This window comes from Balaenoptera ricei, chromosome 3 (assembly GCF_028023285.1).
Source record: "Balaenoptera ricei isolate mBalRic1 chromosome 3, mBalRic1.hap2, whole genome shotgun sequence".
Classification (NCBI taxonomy): domain Eukaryota; kingdom Metazoa; phylum Chordata; class Mammalia; order Artiodactyla; family Balaenopteridae; genus Balaenoptera; species Balaenoptera ricei.
Window position 1 is genome coordinate 78,136,276 of NC_082641.1, and position 22,562 is coordinate 78,158,837.

The window sequence follows — 22,562 nt, forward strand, 5'->3', positions numbered from 1 at the left end:
TGGTAATTCTACAATCCTGTTGACTCCACCGTGGTCTGTGTTCCAGTGACGTCTGCAACAACTGGCGAAATCTCAGGGCCCCTTGTCCCCTCAACTGACTGAACTGTTAAAAGGATTCCCAGGTGATTTGTACGCCCACTGAAGTTTGAGAGCTTGGCTCCACCGGTCCTGAGAGGCTGGGTTCTGAGTAGTAAATCTACAGTTGCTAGGGCTTCTCAAACTTTGGTATGCATGAGAAACACCTGGGGAAATTGTTAAAAAGGCAAGTTCAGGGCCCAGATCAAACAGGTTGTGATTCCGTAGGTTTGTGTGGTGCTTAGCAAAGCTGTATTTCTAACACATTTCCCAGGGGTTTTGGCACAGGTGGTCATTGGAGCACACTTTAAGAAATCTCTGCCACTGATATCAAGATCTGGCAAAGGAAGACTATGCTTACTAAATCTATTGAAGCAGTAGGCCCTTGAAAACTTCCTGTCTGGAAACAGTAATGGAATTCCTTGTCTGAGACATGATAACTGGTTGTAGGACCCCAAGCGCTCAGCTTCCTAGCTTTATCTGTGTTCTTTATCTGTGTCACACTGAGCTCTTTGCTCTTTGCTTCTAAAACTCGGTGTGCTTCAACACCTTAGTCTTTGCTGTGCTCTTTGCGCAGGTTTCAGAGTCTGAAAGGCTGTGTTTGGATTTTCGCTTAAGGCATGTGCTAATTTGTTGACCTTGGGCAAGTGATCACAGTCTCTGACACTCAGGTTCCTCATGTGTAAAATGGGTACTGTAGTACCTGTATTATGGAGTTATTCAACAATTACAAGAGAAATGGCCTGTGTAAAATTTACAGCACAGTGCGTAGCATTTAGCAGACCTCAGTGCTTGATCACAACTACTGTTTGTGTTACTTTTTTTTTTTTTTTTTTTTTTGAGTCTGGAGAGCTCCCTTTTTTCTTCCAAAACTTGCTTGTTGTAGCATTCCTTCAAGAGCTCCCTTTACTTCCACCATGAATTACTCACGAATCCACAATCTCATAGTACTTAAACATTTCTCTCTTTGTGTTCCTTTTTGTCATGTGTTATTAGTTTGTTCTCTGTCTTTTCACTGAACTGTGAGCTCAACAAGACAAGCAGACAACAACGAAAACAAACTTCTGTCTTACCCCTCTGTAGTTTTAGCGCCTTGCACATAGTAATATTTAAGGCAAGGTGTTTGTTTATGTGCTACACACTGTTCTAAGCACTTTTAATGGATTAACTCGTTTAATCCTCAGAACAAGCCTATGATGTAGATGCTGCTATTATCTCCATTTTGTGGATGAGAAACTGAAACACAGGGGGCTTAAGTAACTTGTCCAAGGTCACACTGCTAAGCGGTAGACCTGTAATTTGAACCTGGGCAGTCTGGTTCCAGAATTCAAAATTTAGCAGATCCTAAACGAATACTTGTTGAACTGCATTACACTGTGAATACATCAACTTTAGGTGAGGTCTTTCCTCTTCAGGAAATGGTGTTCTGAAGATGAAAAAGGAGCAGGTCAAATCATTGCTCAGTTTTCTGATGTATTTTATTAACTTGAAACAATATCAAAACAAATCATAGATATAAAACGGTTACTGGGTTCCTTCTGAAAGGAAACTTCAAATCTGTTATGAATGTGATGGTAAGTATTCAGATTATTTCAAAGAGCAAGATTTTGTCTAGCAGCAGGAATAAATAAAGACTTCCTGACATTGTTTCTTTTTTTAACTTTATTGAAATATAACTTACATATAATAAACTTGCTCATTTAAGTGTACAGTTTGATGAATTTTGGCAATTATATGTAGCTGCAAAACCTCCACACAATCAAGATATAGAAAAATTCCGTCACCCTAGAAAGGACCCTTGTGCCCCTTTGTAGTTGATCCTTTCCTCTGACCTTTGGGTCCAGGCAACCATTGATCTGCTTTCCGTCACTATAGTTTTACCTCTTCCAGAATGTCATATAAATGGGATCAAACAATATGGTAGTCTGTTGTATCTGGATAGTTTTGCTTAGCCTAAAGCTTTTGAGATTTATCTGTGTTTTTATTTTTATCAGTAGTTTTTCTTTCTTATGGATATGTAGTATTTCATATTATAGATATACCATGATTTATTTATCCATTCACTAGTTGATGAACATTTGTGTTGTTTCCAGTTTTTGGTTATGATGAATAATGCTGCTGTGAACATTCATGTGTGGAAATATGCTTTCACTTCTCTTGGGTAAACACATAGGAGTGGGTGTGCTGGGTCGTATGATAAACCTATGTTTAACTTTATAAGATACTGCCATACTGTTTTCCAAGTGGCTATACTCTTTTGTATCCCCCCAGCAATGTACTACAGTTCTGGCTGATTCTGTCTTTGACAATATTTGATATTGTCAGTCTTATTAACTTTAGCTATTCTAGTGGCTGTTCAGTGGTAGCTCATTGTGGTTTTAATTTGCATTTTCCTGATGACTAATGATGTTGAACATGTTTTCTTGGCCTATTTGCCATTTGAATATCTTCTTCTGTAATTGTCTGTTCAAATCTTTTGTTCATTTAAAAAATTGGATTATCTTTTTCTTATTGATTTATATTTATGTTTTCTAAAGAAAATATACTCTTAATATAACCTTTTGTCAAATGCCTGGTTTGCAAATATCTTCTCACAGTCTGTCGCTTGCATTTTCACTTTCCTAATTGTGTCTTTTGAAGAGCAAACATTTAAAATTTTGATTAATTTCATTTTATCCATTTTTTTCTATTTTGCAGTTTTTGTGTCTTGTTTAAAAAATCTTTTCCTAACTCAGTGACACAAGGATTTTCTTCTAGAAGTCTAATAGTTTTTTACATTTAGGCCTACCATCATTTCAAGTTAATTTTGAGTCTGACATAGAGATTGAAATCCTTTCAATAGAAATGCTTTCACTAGAGTCTTCTCTTCTTGCTGATATGCCACATAGCTCATTCTGTAACCATGTCAGGTTAAGATGGCCAGGTGGAAACTAGTATAAGAGAACGTGTGGGTGTGAGACTCAGGGAAACCTTTTAAAGCTGGTAGCTGTTCAATTTTCAAGTCCCACAATACATGGTATTGTTTGAATTAGGCTTGTGACTTTTTGTGAGCTGTGTAGAAAAAATGAGAGGGAAATATCTCACAGTAGATATGGTGTTCAAGTAATTTTTTGAAATCTTTAAACTTTGGGTGGATAGATATGTTTGAATCAAAGTTAACTAGCTAGAATAAGGATGACTGTACTTATGACTCCAAGTTTTGTTGAATTTTCTAAATATTAGGCCAAGTGATATTGTTTTGCTTGGTTTTTCCTTTTTTGCCCATTTCCAGGAAGCACAAAGTTCTTATTTGAAGAGAACAAACACTTTTCTTCTTGCTGCAAACCTGTTTGAAACAGGGAAGGACCAGTCTCAGGAAAACTTTTCAGCCTGATGTCTTTTTTCCTAGCCTGCCTTTTGCCCATAACCACTCCCATACACTCTGTTCCTAAGACAGTCTGAAGTTTCAAAATGCCAACAAAAAATTCTCTGTGTTTAGGTTGTTTTGGATTGTTAATTATTGGTGGCAATGGATGAGTGTTCAGCACCTTGGAACTTTTGCAAAAGAAACTTAATAAGGATACGTTTGCTGTAGTTGGAAAAGTATTTGATGAACAGCTGACCTTTCAAATGTTTACATGAGTTGAATCTCTGAACTGGTAATGTTAGGAAGGTCCAAGTTCTAATTCAGACTCAGACACTGAATCCCTTTGTAGGGAAAGCTTTTAAATATCTTCAGTTTTCTCATTTGTTTTTTTAAAACAAGGCTGACTTTGCTCACCCATTAATTGGTTAATGTTTGTGAATGTTTTGAGAGGGTGCAAAGCGCTTTCTCAGAGCAGTGCCCTATCATTCCCTCTCATGATTGTGGTTTGTCATCCACCTGAAGTAAGTGGGTAAGTCATGTACCAAGTTTGCACTGTAGAAAGGAAATGATTTTACAGATCCTTAACCACGGGATGAAAAAATATGTTTCTTTCACGTGGAGTTGGTGAATAAAGCTTCCACTGTTCTGAGGGAAAAATGCCAAAGGAAGCCTGCTTGTGTGGATTAGTTCACTTATGAATACTTTTAAAAATATTTACATAAATCTCTACTGAGTAACCAGTTCTCTGAGCACATTCCATAAAAATTTCTTTTCAAGCAATTTCTTTTAGAAATTCATACATATATATTTTTTTGTCCCTTGTGTCTTGCACGAGGGCTGGTGTTCACGGTGCTCAATGGACTTAAAGAAGCCGATCCATGCAGCTAAAAGAACTGGGGAGATGGGCTGAGGAAGAAAGCTGGGGTTGAGAAATTCGGAAGGACCTCCTTTCTATTGTGGCTTTTCTCCCCTGAGGTCCTATTTCAGCATTTTTTTTTTTTTCTTAGATTCAGTTGCTTCATTGCTCGAGTTCCTCTTTCAGATGACCTGTGTTCCTCCCACCCGCCCCAGTCAATATGGCTGTCTCACCCTAAAGCTATTCCACAGTGCTCCCTCTGTGGTTCTGGACATTATCCAGGGAGCAGCAAGTCAGGGTACTTCCAAATTTTCACTGAACATATCACTTTGAGATTCTTCTAAAAGCATTGATCATTTTGGTTACAGCTGGAGTATGAAGGGAATCCTTAGGGAATCCATGTCTTTACCGTAGTAGTCATCTGGCTCCCATGAAGGGAAGAAAGGATTGTGTTGTTATTTTTGGAAACAGAAAAAAGAAATCCGGGCATCTGCTCATCCCTGTTGAGGTCTGACCACCGGTTGAAGGAATGGAGAATAGAGGTCACATTTAGGTTTTTATTTGACCTATAGGGTGTTCAAAAACTGAAAAGCAAAAGAAAACAAACAAAACTAACAAAAAAAAGAAACCTCAAAAGCCCAAACTGAAATTCCCAGCATTTAAAAATCTAGAGGTTTCATATAAAAATCTGAAATCTCAGCTTCTTTTGAAAAATCGGAAAGACTGGTATCTCTGGATCTGCATTCTGACATGGCAATGTTGACTAGATTGGAGCATCGGCTGCCCCTTTGGGATGTCTAAAGCTTCATATTACCAACTTGTCCCCTGAAGATATTATCTGTAAGGTTTTACATATTCAGATTAAAGGTCCAAATATATTACATTAAATCATTCTTTTCACTCTCTCTAGATAGTTCTTTTCCTCTGAACAGAAAATAGACATGAGAAAGTATGATAAGAGAATGTATGACTAGCATGTTTTCGCATGTCTGTTTCCTATTCAAAGAGCAGGAGTTACCTAGAAAGAGTGAAAAAAATGATTTAAAATGATATATTTAGACCTTTATTCAGCTGTTTATAGTCAGCAATTCACAAGGTTATCCCATAATTCAAATTCAAGTATACTGATTTAAATATACATCCTTTGATTCTTCTGAGGGGAAGGTGTACATGTGTTATGTATTATTTGTCTTAAAAAATTAAATTTGTTTTCAAAATTGTTTATCTAGACATTTAGGGCCTTTTAAGCAAAAACCTTTGTGTGACCACTTGACAGCTAAATAAACTAATCTCCACTGTAGTATGTTGAGTACCAGGATTACATTTATATCTAGAAAGAGTAAAACAGCAATTGGACACCATTAATACCTTTTTACTGAAAAGTATGTGCCAATTTATGAGACCACTTTTATTCTGAGCTATCTTTTGTCTTTAATTCTGCTTTTATCCATCAGACATAAATGGCCTCCCAGACTAGGCTTCCTGGTGTTCATTCTTCCTTCCTAATAGTATCCTGATTTCCTTTTGGACTGTTGTCTCTTTCCCATGTAATGCAGTCTTGGGAGTCTGGGTCTGATGGTGGTAAATCATCTTGGACCCCCACTACAGAAGCCCTTGGTTCTTTGCCTCCACTGCTGGGTATGTGTCAAGAAATGGGCATGTGACTAAAGCTTGGAAAGCTGAAGTCGCCTGGTTATTTGAATCTTGAGCGGAGCGGTGCAAAGTCAAAAGCAACAGTTAAAGCTCATGCACTCCGGGGGTGTCGCTCGATGGTCAGGTAGTTCCTAGCCTTGTTCCTGTCCGGTTCCCAAGTCTGCTTGTCCATGCTCCATGTCAATTTCAGGAGATTCCCCAATATCTTGTTTAATTTTCTTTTCTTTTCATTCTTTCTTTTTTTGGTTGAGTGGCTTTCTCTTGCATATAATCGGGGAGCTCTAACTGATGTATCCCGTCTCGCCATTTCCCCTGCTACTGCCCTAGTCCATTCTCCACCATCTCTTGCCTGGAATACCGAAAAAGCCTCCTCACCAATTAAAGCAGATGTATGTATCTTCTTTATATGTATCTGCTAGAACATTTATAAGTCAAATCAAGTCACTCCTCTACTCAAAACCTTCCAATGGTTGCCCAGTTCATTCTGAGTTAAAGCCAAAATGCTTAATGGAATACAAGCTTCACAAGGACCTATAATGTTCACTTCTGTATCTCCACTACATAGAGTAATCCTTAGCACATTAATTTGTTGAATAAATGATGTGCCCCTTGGGGGAGCAATCATGTTTTATTTGACTTGAATCCTCAGTATGTGGCACAGTGCATGGCATGGAATAGGCACATAGTAAATATTTGTTTTTGTTGTTGAGCCTAGCTGCTTTAGCTGTTAAAAAGGACAGAGTCATCAGGATCTAATCCTTTCATGGTTTCACTCTTGTTGATAAATGGTTTGTAAAAATCATAGGGACTAACTCCACCTAGTATTGAGCTTATATTCATTTTGGTGAAAAACAAAACAAAACAAAAAAATGGCAACCTGATCAGGATGGAACTTGCTTAAAGAAAGGCTCAGATTAGTTTCAGCAAGTTTACATAGTCTGCATTTTGGAGGTGAAGTTCTGAGGTTGAATCAGGCCAAGAAATACAGTTGATCATCCTACGGCAAATTTCATTTGCGAGTTCAATGGTAGTGTAAGTGGAATGGGATCATGTTATTAGTTCTCTTAGAGGCACAGATTTCCAAGATAGGAAAATGTGTGTGTGCTTGCCTGGTTAGGCAGACATGGGCTGTCAATGCAGTGTTCCCAGGGATACTCCTTGGAGGGAAAGAAAGGACTTAAGAAGGGACTGTTCTAAGTAAGATGTTTGATCCCTCCATTCTCTTCTCCACACTCCCCCCTCCCCAGCACACACCAATTAAACCAAATGGTTTTAGTATTGTGACAAAAAGATAAATATAATTTGAATCTAAATTTAGTCTATTCTTTCAGTCAGAATATTTCTTTTCTTCCTTTTGCAATTAAGCATTCTAATTTTCTTTTCCCACTGCAGAATTGTGTCTTTTTAGGTTGGCAGGGCTTCAAATGGTATTAATCATAATTTCTAAGTATTTAAGCTATTTCAGTGATTGAAGAGAACTTCTGTGATTATAGGATACTGTTGAGTAATGGGTCCTTTAAAAATCTCATTGGTCAGTTTCAATTTAGTTAGGAAAAAATCACAAAAGCAAAAATATAAGTTTTGAGAAACTACCCTTTTTAGCTTCAGACAAACACTAGGTTGTATTTTTCTTGTCAGAAGTAGAGGAAAGGTTTTGCTGCAAACTTGGGAGAATACTGCTTAATAACTTCCTTGTAACATGATGAGAACTTTTCCTTCCTGAATTTCAGCAATTTTGAAATGCTGAGACGCTTTCATTTTTCCTTTATAATTCAACTCTGGAACCCAGAGTTCTTCCTTGGATTGTGAATTCTCAAACCCCAAAAGAATTTTGAATTTCTAAATTTCTTTTTAAAAAAATAATAAAATGGTACTGGCAATATTTCAGTTAGATAAATCCCAGTTAAGGTCAAATCCACCTTGTTTGAAACCTGCTATTCAAATCAAAACCACCTGGGGCCAGGGGTGGTTCTGTTCTACCCACGTATCTGAGGAAATAAGAATGGAGCCTCCTTAATGAGGGGTAGAGAGCTGACTCTCAGACTTCATCTCCACATACCAATTGAAGAAATGAGATCACTATACAAACCTTGAAGCAAGAGTTTACTGGGGTTTTTTGGGGGGGTGGGGTGGGAGGGGAGCAGTTTGTTTTTTGTTTTAGTCAAGCTTGCACACTTATGGAAGTGGAATTTGTTATGTGGGTTTTTAATGGATATTCAGATGGCAGCATCAATTTTCCATTTTAATTTTGTGTCTACTACGATAAATGTTCTTGTACATGTGAGGTCAAATAAAGTAACTATCCAGACGGTGTTATCATTTTCATTATTTATAAGATAATGTACATTTGTTGTCAGTGGTACAGTTGTACATTCTAGATGGCAGGGGCCATTCTTATTAATTTTTTCATCCTCAGAGCCTAGCACAATGCCCAGCACATAGTAAGTACTCTATACCTGCTTAATGTGAATTAACTGAACTAATGGAGTGGTTTGTTACTATAATCTAGCTTTTGACCTATAGAAATGACATCTGTTATCTTGTTGATATATTCTATTCTCCTTATTATGCCATTTAGAAGTTGTTAGGATACATATATTAGGCTTATAATAATAGATCCTTGAATTTGAATAACTTTATAAGAAACACTCATATTCATTATTTTAGCATGTTCTTACCACATCTCTATGAAGTCAGGAGGCAGAGAAGCCTACAGGTTAAGAGATTGTTCATCATTCTTTATTCTAACCCTTAGGCCCATTCTCTATTTTTTTACTAACTGTATGGTGGGCATAATGAACACATTATTAATTTCAAATAAAAGAATTTCCTCCTAAAGGCTTGCTGGTTTATACTGTTAAAATATTGATGGGGAATTCAGAAATCAAACTTCTGACACCTTTACATTGTTGACATGAGTTTAATGTTTTATTTTAAGTAGCTATTTCCAAATTGAAGTTCAGCATGATGGAAAAACCAACTCTGGGCTATCTTGAGGATTGTTTACTTGGTGGATTAGTTAGACAGTTGTTGGTTTATTCCAAGTTTGTGTTCTCACAGGGGATCCCTGAAGGTTGATATGTGCTCACAAATTACAAAATAGTTTTAATAGCAAATTCAACATAAGGGAAATATCTTCTGAATTACTTGGCTAATGCACCTATTTAACTCCCCAATGGGGAGAATTGAGAGATGATTTTGTGAGTTCTTATACATTAAAACTCTTATTTAAGGTTTGCAAACATTAAAAAATAACCTGTCTTTTCTTAAAATTGTTTGCTTATTTCCCCCCCTGTGCTTTGCCTGTTTCACGGTCTTCTTTATTCTCTTCTCTTCAGAGTACGAACGCTTGTGGTTCTATTCAGCTGCCTCCTCTTTCCTTGAATAATTTTTCTAGTTGGTTCTTTCAGTAAGACAGGCAATATTTATTTGGTTGGTTGGTTGATTTCTCAGAATTTTAGATCTGGAAAGGTACTAAGTTTCTCCCCAAAATGTAATCATCCTGATCATCAAGGTTGTCCTTATGTGTGCTCAGACCAAACTCTCCCCGTTTCCTAAAATTTTTTGCTAAGATAGAGCTAATTAATGCCATCAAAAACTTTTTTATTCTTTTTCATTTTTAATACCCTTTAATTTTAAGTATCTTAAAATGTATACCCAACTACGTGGTTGACTCAGATTTAACTGTAAGTCATTATAACTTTCAAATTTTTTCATCTAAATGTGTAAACTCTTTAAGGGTAGAGACCTTACTTTGTTCCATGTTCCACTTTACATTCCTGTCCTATAGGACGCGTCTGGTACCTTTATAGGAGGAGTGTCGTACATGGTTATTTGCTTAATGAGCAAATTGATCGTAGTTCATACCTGTATTTCTTTTTTAAAAAAATTTTATTTATTTATTTATTTATTTTTGGCTGCATTGGGTCTTTGTTGCTGCGCGTGGGCTTTCTCTAGTTGCGGTGACCTGGGGCTACTCTGCGTTGCGGTGCACGGGGCTTCTCGTTGCAGTGGCTTCTCTTGTTGTGGAGCTCAGGCTCTAGGCGTGCGGACTTCAGTAGTTGTGGCACGTGGGCTCAGTAGTTGTGGCTTGCGGACTCTAGAGCGCAGGCTCAGTAGTTGTGGCGCATGGGCTTAGTTGCTCCGAGGCATGTGGGCTCAGTAGTTGTGGCTTGCGGACTCTAGAGCGCAGGCTCAGTAGTTGTGGCGCACGGGCTTAGTTGCTCCGAGGCATGTGGGATCTTCCCGGAGGGCTCAAACCTGTGTCTCCTGCATTGGCAGGCGGATTCTTAACTACTGTGCCACCAGGGAAGTCCCATATCTGTATTTCTTAATTGCAACAATAAACACTTTCAATATTGATCTCATATAAATGTTAGACAAGTTATAAGATTGGTAAAAAAACAATGCAAATTGTTTCACAGAACTGAGGGTTACATCAGCTATTAATGTGTAATAATGTGTACTGAAGATGTCGGTAAAGTTATCTCAATCTCATTTTATTTTATGTCCTATCACCTTGTTTACCCTGTCCATTGATGTTTGAATAGGACATCAATTCACTTTGATGACCAGTCTTACATAGTTATTGTCTTTTCCCCCTTGATTAAATTTTTAAAAGACTGTCCCTATTCTTAGAACAAAATGTCACAGTGGGGGCAAAGATGTGACAGTTTATGTGCATTGCAACTGTCCATATCTTACCAAATCAGGCTCTGATTCTATGCAGATTATTCTGAGCCTGTTATTTAACTAAGAGGATTTTGCAGCCTTTAAGAGCAAAGCAATCTATTCTCCAAAGTTGATGATAGGCTTTTGCTCAGCATTTTACGTGGTATCTAAAGTGCCCTTAAGCTGAAAGAGTGAACTTTTGGGTTGCTAGCCCAGTGATTAAGAACTTTATAAATGTCATATTTTATGGATAGATATGAATAATTGTAGTTTCTTATTTACAGTAACCTCAATGATTTCCCTCAGTGGTGGGGCAGGCATCTAAAGGTTATCTCTTTAAAGTTCAAAGCTAATTTAGATGGTGAGATACTGGATCACTTGTGGAGTTTTCATCTGATGTGGAGCTTTATGAGAGAGTTTTGGTATTAGAATGCCTACCTTTGACTCCTGGCTCTGCCATTTGCAAGCTGTGTGGAAGTGCTAGCAAAAGATTTGACTTTTGTATCTGTTTCCTTACTGGCAAAAAGGTAATAATAATAGTACTTCCCTCATAAGGTTGTTATGAGCTTGTTATTAGCTTAAAGTGCTCAGTTAGCACTCAATAAAGGTCAGATATTATTCTTATTCTCTTTCTATGAGGTATCTCTTCTTTTCTTTTTTCTTTGGCATTGGCGTGACTTTGGCCAGGAATTACCTGACCTTGAGGACTAACTATTTCAATATCTACTCCTGAGGATTCCCCCTTTCTTCCCCTTCTCCTCTTTCCTCCTTTCCATACTGGCAGTGATGTGGAATGCAATCTTCCTAATTTGTTTCCCCTTCCTTTTTCAGAGTTTTGATATTACTTCCTAAGAGAAAACAGTTTAACAACCATGATTAAGTGATAAAGCTTAAATTCTACAGAGTTCTTACATAATGTCTCTGGTATGATACTTGCCTCCCTTACAGCAATATCTCCATTCATTTAAACTATTTAATGGCAAAAGTACCTGCTTTCTCCTTTCTCCATGAATACCCTCTTCCAGAAAGATCAGTACAGAGGGTGGTGGGCTTGTATGATGAGGTGATATCCACTATAGATTTCTGCTTTATGCAGGAATAGTACCTTGGGGGAATCCTTTGCAAACCCAGCACAAAGTCTATTATATTATTAATTTCTCAAATTCAAAAAGTGCTTTTTGTTGCTTGGTATGGGATTTCTGATTTTATTAAAAAAAATATGTCACTGCAGTTTGGTGGGGAGTCTGTATCGAGAAAGTCTGTGAAATTTATCTTTCGTAAGGATACTGTTGAAGATGTTTTTCATTCTTTTTTGTCCTCTTTTGAAAGACTCTTGGAAAAAATTCCTGTCTTGTTTTAGTGTCAACTAATTATTGATTTATTTGTTCTGTCTTAGGAATCATACTGTATAAAACTGATGAAGCTCATCTTTTCTGACATTTTGCCTTTTTAAAATTAACCTCATCTTTTTTACTCTTTCTTTTTGTGTTTAAATTTTGATTTAGTGACTGTATTTTAAATATCTTTGTAAGCTACCTTAAAGGTTTCCTGAAACCAAGGTAGTACATATAAGCTGTCATGTTTGTAGGAATTCAAATTATGGTATTCTAATCATCCTTCGTTTCCTCACAATTACAGTTATCATGTGTTCATCTCTGTGGGCCACAAACTATGCAAAACAGTTTGTAAATTATCTCTTTTAATCCCTATAAGAGCATTATGCAGAGGCTTTTTTCCCCCCTTTTTATAGGTGAGAAAACTAAAGTATAGAGAGGTTAGGGTCATAACATTAGTAAATTAGGAAGCCAGATTTTGAACTCAGCTGGACCCAAGCTTGAATCCTAGTCTTTACTGTTTTTAATTACTTGAAAAAGGTGAGTTGGTCTTCCATGTTTTGAAGGCTTACTGATTTATAGCTTTTGTATGCTAGGATAATAAATATGTTGGCTATCCAAAATCTTCACTGGCAATGACATTTGAACAATTCAATGTCCTGGGCCTTTAAAATATGTTGAATAATTTAGCATTATTATCAAATGTCAAATTACAGACTAAAGAGGGCATAATAGACATTTTTACTTGCAATCACCTCCAAGATCATTTTACCTGAGTGTATTTAAAATTGGTAGAGGGTGGTCACAGGAGATCATTAGATGCATTACTGCAAATTATGTTTTTTTGTGAAATTGTGAATTCAATAGTTGGTCATGTGAAGGCAACTTCCATTGTTGTTGATTTTAAAAGTGAATTGTAAATTTATCTGAAAATGAGCTAATATACTTGAGTGTTGCCACTTGCTGTTCCTGAAAACTGTAGTGATTTATCTCAGCCACACCCCCTGGTCTTACTGATGAATTGCAAAGGAGAGAAAGAAAGGGCAACCTGCTTTCTTCAGCCCTTGATTGAGAAGTCCAAAGATCTCTTTTCTTTATTTTTGAGTGCCCTTTATGGTCTTGCTACAGAATATTAAGTGACAAGAAGAAGGTGTTTTTTTCCCTGTTTTCTTCTCAATTCCTTTAATTTATTTTTTTCCTTTTTCCTAACAGTTTTGGAAAGCATCCTCCTTCCAGGCATTTAAAAGCTTTTTTGGCATCTTATGCTGCCAGTGTTAACACTGGCAATTGGTGCAGTTTACAATTGTGCATTAAATATAAATCTCATTTTTACATCACTTGCTTAAAGTTGATTTGTGATACACCTTTTCTGGTAATGATAGATGTGTATTATGAATTATTGCATGTTTAGTCCATGCACTTAAACTATATGGAGGTAAGCAATTACACGTTTATTTAAGAAGTATTAATGTGTCTCTACAACTTAATTTTTGTCATGTCTTTGTCAGCTTTGCGAAAGGCCATGATGAGTTTTTTTTTTTTTTTTTAATTAATAGCTACTCTATTTATTTATTTATTTATTTATTTATTTATTTCTAGCTGTGTTGGGTCTTCGTTTCGTGCGAGGGCCTTCTCCAGCTGCGGCAAGCGGGGGCCACTCTTCATCGTGGTGCGGGGGCCACTCTTCATCGCGGTGTGCGGGCCTCCCACCACATGATGAGTTTTTATGTGCTTGAGTCAGGTCATTTCTGTTCTGGGAAAGAGACACTGAGCAATTAGAATAAATGATTTTGAGGCCTTTTTAGAATTTTAAATTAACTTCTGACATAAATCTTTCTCATCTGGATAACCTCTCAGCCTTGAGAGTTTTTGTGGCATGCCTTGTTATCTTTGTGTGATTAGAACATTGTTTGTAGGATATGTGAGTATATAGGAGTTTATTTCAAATGTTTTGGGGCCCCCCGAGGAGTACAGAGAAGCATAATATTTTCTAAGCTTTTCTGATCTCTTTTTTGGAATGGGGGCATTTGTTTTGGTTTCAGCTACACTGTATTTGATTTTAGTCTGCCTCATGTTTCCTCCACCCAGGCCTCTGCACATTCTGTTTTCCTTAGAGCACTCACCTTCAGTGAGTCTAACTTTCCTCTTTGAATCCTTAGTTCTCTAGAGACTTTCTGGCTTCTGGTTTATTTTTTATTGTTGTTTTATGGTCTGTGCCTTTACCAAATTAGATCTTTCCCCCGAATTGACCTTACTTTTTAAAATAGAGGGTGAAAATGATACTGTCCTCCAAACTTTCTTAACTTCAGCTGAGGTTTGTGTGAGAGAAATAAGCTCTACTGAAATTGATTTGAGTGGTCGTGTTTTCAAGTTTCCTAAGAGTGGTACTTAAGTAAGTACCCTTCTGGATGCATTGGAGAGGAATTCATTCATTTCATCCAATGGATGCCTTTGGGCATTAGGACTTAATTCCCTTGTAGAACCCCAATATAGAAGGACAGTAAGACTTGCTTTGAATGTACATCAAACAAAGGAAGGGGCAGGATGACTGACACTCCCTCAGTGGCTACGTTGCCTTGGGGTAATGCGTGGGGACCTTTAACGGATTATCTCAATTAATATTAGAGTTTGCTTGAAAATCTGTGAAAATAATTAGGACCACTGATAATGCTTCTGTTAGACCTTTCATGATTTTTTTTTTTAAGGCTTATAGGAGACCCAGGCTAAGTTGAGTATGTTTGATTCCTCTTGCAGCAGAAATGATAAAACAAAGACCCCAAGACCTTGAACTGCCTGATGGTAGGAATTATGTCCATTTGTACTCTTCTCTGTCCTTAGCACCTAGAGTTTCTGGCCTATTACAGGTGTACAATAAAAAATTTTCAATAAAGTAAAACGTACTCTAGACCAAGATATACTCTACACATTTATTCTTAATCTCCTCCAAGATAGTTTTACATGCTTTTATTCTAAATTTGTAGAGATTTTAAATAGGTTATGAGTTTGCTTATGGTCTCCCTGAGCCCTCAGATCTTCATTAAAGTGAGTGAAGATTCAGAGAATGCTGAATGTGTGTGGATTTGTTTTGTGCACTTGTGGGTGAGACAGGTAACTATGAGCAGAAACATGTATTTTTCACCAGAAAGCTGTTGCGAGAAGCTGGGATGTCCTGGTTCTCAGTCCTCTGGCTGATGCTGCACCAGATGAGACAAAGCAGAGATTATAACAGGAGATGCTCCCCATCAGGAACTGTCATGAATCACTGCTTTTATTGGGAAGAAATTGTTTGCAGTAATATGAAGACCTTGATACAAGAGTGACCATCCCTGGCACAGGAATACATGAAATAAAAATCTTGGTACCATTTCTAGACCCACTTGAAAATAATTAGGTTTAGAATGACATCAGAGGGGCTTCCCTGGTGACGCAGGGGTTAAGAATCTGCCTGCCAATGCAGGGGACCTGGGTTCGAGCCCTGGTCTGGGAAGATCCCACATGCCTTGGAGCAACTAAGCCTGTGCCCCACAACTACTGAGGCTATGCTCTAGAGCCCACGAGCCACAACTACTGGGCCCGTGTGCCTAGGGCCCGTGTTCTGCAACAAGAGAAGCCACCGCAATGAGAAGCCCGCGCACCTCAATGAAGAGTAGCCCCCACTCACCGCAACTAGAGAGCCCGCGTGCAGCAACAAAGACCCAACTCAGCCAAAAATAAAAAAATAAAAAAATAGAATGACATTAGAGACGTTTTTCTACATTATATATACTAAGAACAATCTGACTTCAGTGACAGAGACTTCAGTGAAAACATGAAATCATTTAGAAAATATAACAAGTCTTTGACCAGTGTAAACATTTAAACAATTTCAAAAACTATGAAGCTGTCTCTAAAACGTGTTAATTGTTAATCAAGTATTGTCTTGATTACCTTTGTTTTTTCCCCAGAGTGTGGTATTGTATTCCTTACAATTAATTGGGCTTTGTTGAGATCAGTATGCCAATCTTGTGACATTACATACAGTGCCATTAGTTTTGCTATGGACAAATGTACCAAATAAGGAAACAAACATCTATTTCCAAAATGAAAGGAGGAAAAATAAAATGGTTGAAGGATTGATAGGGTGAATGGAGGTAGGAGATGAGGACACAAGAGGCAGAAACACAGGATAATGATGAAATCCTAAGCCCTTGAGAAACAAAGAAATCTTGGGGAGATCTAGTTCTCCCCAGGCCATAGAGCTGAGGGTTCAAGGATGTCCTATCTAGATCTCAAGAATTAGGGAATCTTTGCTGATGTCTGGGTAGCGTTAGTCAGCATCTTGAGTTTTTTCCCAATATTGTACCAACTTCTCCCCCGCTCCCCATCCAAACCCCCACCATACATCCCATCACTTACACCAAAATCTAGGAGTCATTTTTGACTCTGCTTTTTCCTCACCTCCCACAACCAATCTATCAGCAATTCTGAGGTTCTATTTCCAAAAGAAATGTTGAAACTGTTTACTCATCTCTGATTCCACTGCCAGTCCTGGTCCTAGGACACCATAATTTCCTTCCTGGACAACTGCAAGAGAATTCTGATCTCCATTCTAACCACCCTTTTCCCACTCTTGCTGTCTATGCTCCTTCCTTCCACAGCAGAGGGATATATGAAAACTAAATAAAATCAATGTTCTTCTTTGTTAAAGATCCATCAATAGGTCCCCTTAAACCTGGGGATAGATTGCAAACCCCTGCACTGCTGGGGGGAAGCTGATCCCTAGCCCTGTGCCACCCACTCTCAACAGGCTCCAGCCACACTGCCTGACTGTGTTTTGGGTGCCAAGGTTTCTCCTGCTTTAGGCCTTTTGTTCTTGCTGCCTCCTGGACACATCCTTCTCTTTTTTCATCCTGTCTGCACTTTCTAATCCTTCCATGTTGGTTCAAACGTCCCTACTTGGGGAGGTCTTCCTTTCCATTCTACTGAAAATTGTCCCCATTTACCACATTGCTGTATTTCTTTCACAGCACTTGTTAAGATCTATGACTTGTTTATGTTCTATTTCTCTTTCTACCAGAGGCAGGAACCTGTGGCTTTTTCACTGCTGTATTCCCATTGCACTCCATAAATATTGGCTGAGTGAAAGAATTCTTTATTCAGATGTTCTCTCTCCTTATGGCTCAGAGATACCTCAAGCCTTGATATCTTGTATGTTACTTTCATACAGCTCTTCTCTCTTCCCCTCACCAAACAAACCTCCTACAAATCTACTCATGCAAATAGGTCTCCAGTGAGGCGGGGAGCAATCTCTCTGGTGGCCATAAGGACCCAGCCATGGCTGAGTCCCAGTAAGGGGCACAGATTAGGCTGCAACTGGGACTCTCTTTTTTTAAAATTTATTGAAGTATAGTTAATTTACAATGTTGTGTTAATTTCCACTGTACAGCAAAGTGATTCAGTTACATATATATATATACATATATATATATTCTTTTTCATATTCTTTTCCATTATGGTTTATCACAGGATATTGAATATAGTTCCCTGTGCTATAAAGTAGGACCTTGTTGTTTATCCATTCTATATGTAATAGTTTGCATCTGCTAATCCCAAACTCCTAGTCGATCCCTCCCGGCCTTCCCGCCCCCGCTTGGCAGCCACAAGTCTGTTCTCTGTGTCTGTGAGTCTGTTTCTGTTTCGTAGATAAGTTCATTTGTGTCATATTTTAGATTCCACATATAAGTGATGTCATATGGTATTGTCTTTCTCTTTTTTTTTTTATTGAATTATAGTTGATTTACAATATCGTGTTAGTTTCAGGTGTACAGCACAGTGATTCAGTTATACATATACATACATATATATGTATATATATTCTTCAAATTCTCTTCCCTTATAGGTTATTACAAAATACTGAGTATAGTTCCGCATGCTATACAGTAGGTCTTTGTTGGTTGTCTATTTCATACATAGTAGTATGTATCTGTTAATCCCCAACCTCCTAATTTATCCCCCCCCCCACCCCCCTTTTTCCTTTGGTAACAATAAGTTTGTTTTCTATGTTTGTGAGTCTCTTTCTGTTTTGGAAATAAATTCATTTGTATTTTTTTTTCCCACATAAAAGCAATATCATTTGATATTTGCCTTTCTCTGTCTGGCTTACTTTACTTAGTATGATAATCTCTGGGTCCATCTATGTTGCTGCAAATAGCATAATTTCATTCTTTTTTATGGCTGAATAAAATTCCATTGTGTGTGCATATGCATATGCATATATATATATATATATATATATATATATATATATATATAAAAACATCTTTATCCATTCATTTGTTGATGGACACTTAGGTTGCTTCCATGTCTTGGCTATTGTAAATAGCACTGCAATGAAAATTGTGGTGCATATATCTTTTTGAATTATAGTTTTGTCCAGATATATGCCCAGGAGTGAGATTGCTAGATCATATGGCAACTCTATTTTTAATTTTTTGAGGAATCTCCATACTGTTTTCCATAGTGGCTGCACCAATTTACATTCCCACCAACAGTGTAGGAGGGATCCCTTTTCTCCACATCCTCACCAGCATTTATTATCTCTTGTCTTTTTGGTAATAGCATTCTAAAAGGTGTGAGGTGATATCTCATTGTGGTTTTGATGTGCATTTTCCTGAGAATTAGTGATGTTGAGCACCATTTCATGTACCTGTTAGCCATTTCTAATGTCTTCTTCGGAAAAATGTCTGTTCAGGTCCTTTGACCATTTTTAATTGGGTTATTTGTTTTGTTGCTCTTGAGTTACATGCGTTCCTTGTATATTTTGGATATTAAACCATTATTGGATATATGGTTTACAGATATTTTTTCCCATTCTGTAGGTTGCCTTTTAATTTGATTGATGGTTCCCTTTGTTTTGCAGGAGCTTTTTAATTTGATGTAGTCCCCCTTGTTTACTTTTGCTTTTGTTGTCTTTGCTTGTGGTGTCAAATCTAAAAAATCACTGCCAAGACCAAAGTCAAGGAGCTTATCCTCTATGTTTTCTTCCAGGAGTTTTATGATTTCAGGTATTATGTTCAAGTATTTAAACCAATTTGAGTTGATTTTGCTGTCTGGTATAAAATAGGGGTCCAGTTTCACTCTTTTGATTGTGACTATCCAGTTTTCCCAACACTATTTATTAAAGAGACTATCCATTCCCCCATTGTATATTCTTGGCTCCTTGTTGTAAATTAATTGACAATATATGCATGGGTTTATTTCTCTATTCTGTTGCATGTATTTATGTATCTGTTTCTGTGCCAATAGCATAGTATTTTGATTACTATAGCTTTATAATATAGTTTGAAATCAGGATGTGTGATGTCTCCAACTTTGTTCTTCTTTCTCAGGATTGCTTTGGCTGTTAGGAGTCTTGAAGTTCTATACAAATTTTAGGATTTTTTTTCTATTTCTGTGAAAAATGCCACTGGAATTTTCATAGGGATTGCATTGAATCTGAAGATTGCTTTGGGTACTATGGACATTTTAACAATATTAATTCTTCCATGAGCACAGAATATCTTTTCATTTATTTGTGCCTTCTTCAATTTCTTTCATCAATGTCTTATAGTTTTCAGTGTACCGGTCTTTCACCTCCTTCCTTAAATTTATTTCTAGGTATTTTATTTTTTTGAAGCAATTGTAAATAAGATTTTCTTAATTTCTCATTCTGATATTCATTATTAATATGTAGAAATGCAACGGATTTTTGTATATTGATTTTGTATTTTGCAAATTTACTGAATTTGTTTATTAGTTTTAAAAGTTTTTGGGTGGAGTCTTTATGGTTTTCCATATATAATATCATGCTACCTGCAAATGGAGACATAGTTTTATGTCTTTCTTTCTGATTTGGATGCCTCTTTCTTCTTCTTGCCTAATTTCTCTGACTAGGATTTCCAATACTATGTTGAATAAAAATGGTGAGAGTAGGCATTCTTTTCTTGTTCCTGATCCTAGAGGAAAAGCTTTCAACTTTTCACTGTTGAGCATGATGCTAGCTGTGGACTTGTTATATATGGCCTTTATTATGTTGAGGTACATTCCCTCTATACCCAGTTTGTTGAGAGGTTTTTTTTTTTTTTTTTTTTTACTTAGAAAGGTTATTACTAGAGGATTAATACTTTATGTTATTGTTTTTTTATTTTTAACATCTTTAATGGAGTATAATTGCTTTACATTGTTGTGTTAGTTGCTGCTGTATAACAAAGTGAATCATATATACATATACATATATTCCTGTATGCCCTCCCTCTTGCGTCTCCCTCCTACCCTCCATATCCCACCCCTCTAGGTGGTCACAAAGCACCAAGATGATCTCCCTGTGCTATGTGGCTGCTTCCCGATAGCTACCTATTTTACATTTGGTAGTGTATATATGTCCATGCCACTCTCTCACTTTCACAATGTTGCTTCTTCCAATCCAAGAACATAGTATATCTCTCCATCTGTTTGTATCATCTTTAATTTCTTTCATCAGTGTCTTATAGTTTTCTGCATACAGGTCTTCTTTCTGCTTAGGTGGGTTTATTCCTAGGTATTTTATTCTTTTTGTTGCAATGGTAAATGGGAGTGTTTCCTTAATTTCTCTTTCAGATTTTTCATCATTAGTGTATAAGATTGCAAGAGATTTCTGGGCATTAATTTTGTCTCCTGCTACTTTACCAAATTCATTGATTAGCTCTAGTAGTTTTCTGGTAGCATCTTTAGGACTCTCTATTTATAGTATCATGTCATCTGCAAACAGTGACAGTTTTACTTCTTCTTTTCCAATTTGGATTCCTTTTATTTCTTTTTCTTCTCTGACTGCTGTGGCTAAAACTTCCACAACTATGTTGAATAATGTGGTGAGAGTGGGCAACCTTGTCTTGTTCCTGATCTTAGTGGAAATGGTTTCAGTTTTTCACCATTGAGAGCGATGTTGGTTGTGGGTTTGTCATATATGGCCTTTATTATGTTGAGGTAAGTTCCCTCTATGCCTACTTTCTGGAGAGTTTTTTTTAATCATAAATAGGTGTTAAATTTTGTCAAAAGCTTTTTCTGCATCTATTGAGATGATCATATGGTTTTTATCATTCAATTTGTTAATATGGTATATCACCTTTGTGTATATTGAAGAACCCTCGCATTTCTGGGATAAACACAACTTGATCATGGTGTATGATCCTTTTAACATACTGCTGGATTATGTTTGCTAGTATTTTGTTGAGGATTTTTGCATCTTTGTTCATCAGTGATATTGGCCTGTAGTTTTCTTTCTTTGTAACATCATTTTGGTATCACGTTGATGGTGGCCTCATAGAATGAGTTTGGGAGTGATCCTCCCTCTGCTCTATTTTGGAAGAGTTTGAGAAAGATAGGTGTTAGCTCTTCTCTAAATGTTTGATAGAATTCGTCTGTGAATCCATCTGGTCCTGGACTTTTGTTTGTTGGAAGATTTTTAATTACAGTTTCAATTTCAGTGCTTGTGAGTGGTCTGTTTGTATTTTTCTATTTCTTCCTGGTTCAGTCTCAGAAGGTTGTGCATTTCTAAGAATTTTTCCATTTCTTCCAGGTTGTCCATTTTATTGGCCTAGAGTTGCTTGTAGTAATCGCTCATGATCCTTTGTATTTCTGCAGTGTCAGTTGTTACTTCTCCTTTTTCATTTCTAATTCTGTTGATTTGAGTCTTCTGCCTTTTTGTCTTGATGAGTCTGGCTAATGGTTTATCAATTTTGTTTATCATTTCAAAGAACCACCTTTTAGTTTTATTGATCTTTGCTATCATTTCCTTCATTTCTTTTTCATTTAGTTCTGATCTGATCTTTATGATTTCTTTCCTTCTGCTAACTTTGGGGGTTTTTTTGTTCTTCTTCCTCTGATTGCTGTAGGTGTAAGGTTAGGCTGTTTATTTGAGGTTTTTCTTGTTTCTTGAGATAGGATTTTATTGCTCTAAACTTCCCTTTTAGAACTGCTTTTGCTGCATCCCATAGGTTTTGGGCCACGTGTTTTCATTCTCATTTGTTTCTAGGTATTTTTTGATTTCCTCTTTGATTTCTTCAGTGATCTCTTGGTTATTTAGTAGTGTATTGTTTAGCCTCCATGTGTTTGTATTTTTTACAGTTTTTTTCCTGTAATAGATATCTAGTCTCATAGTGTTGTGGTCTGAAAAGATACTTGATATGATTTCAATTTTCTTAAATTTACCAAGGCTTGATTTGTGACCCAAGATATGATCTATCCTGGAGAATGTTCCATAAGCACTTGAGAAGAAAGTGTATTCTATTGTTTTTGGATGGAATGTCCTATAAATATCAATTAAGTCCATCTTGTTTAATGTATCATTTAAAGCTTGTGTGTCCTTATTTAGTTTCATTTTGGTTGATCTTTCCATTGGTGAAAGTGGGGTGTTAAAGTCCCCTACTATGATTGTATTGCTGTCGATTTCCCCTTTTATGGCTGTTAGCATTTGCCTTCTGTATTGAGGTGCTCCTATGTTGGGTGCATAAATATTTACAGTTGTTTTATCTTCTTCTTGATTGGTCCCTTGATCATTATGTAGTGTCCTTCTTTGTCTCTTGTAATAGTCTTTATTTTAAAGTCTATTTTGTCTGATATGAGAATTGCTACT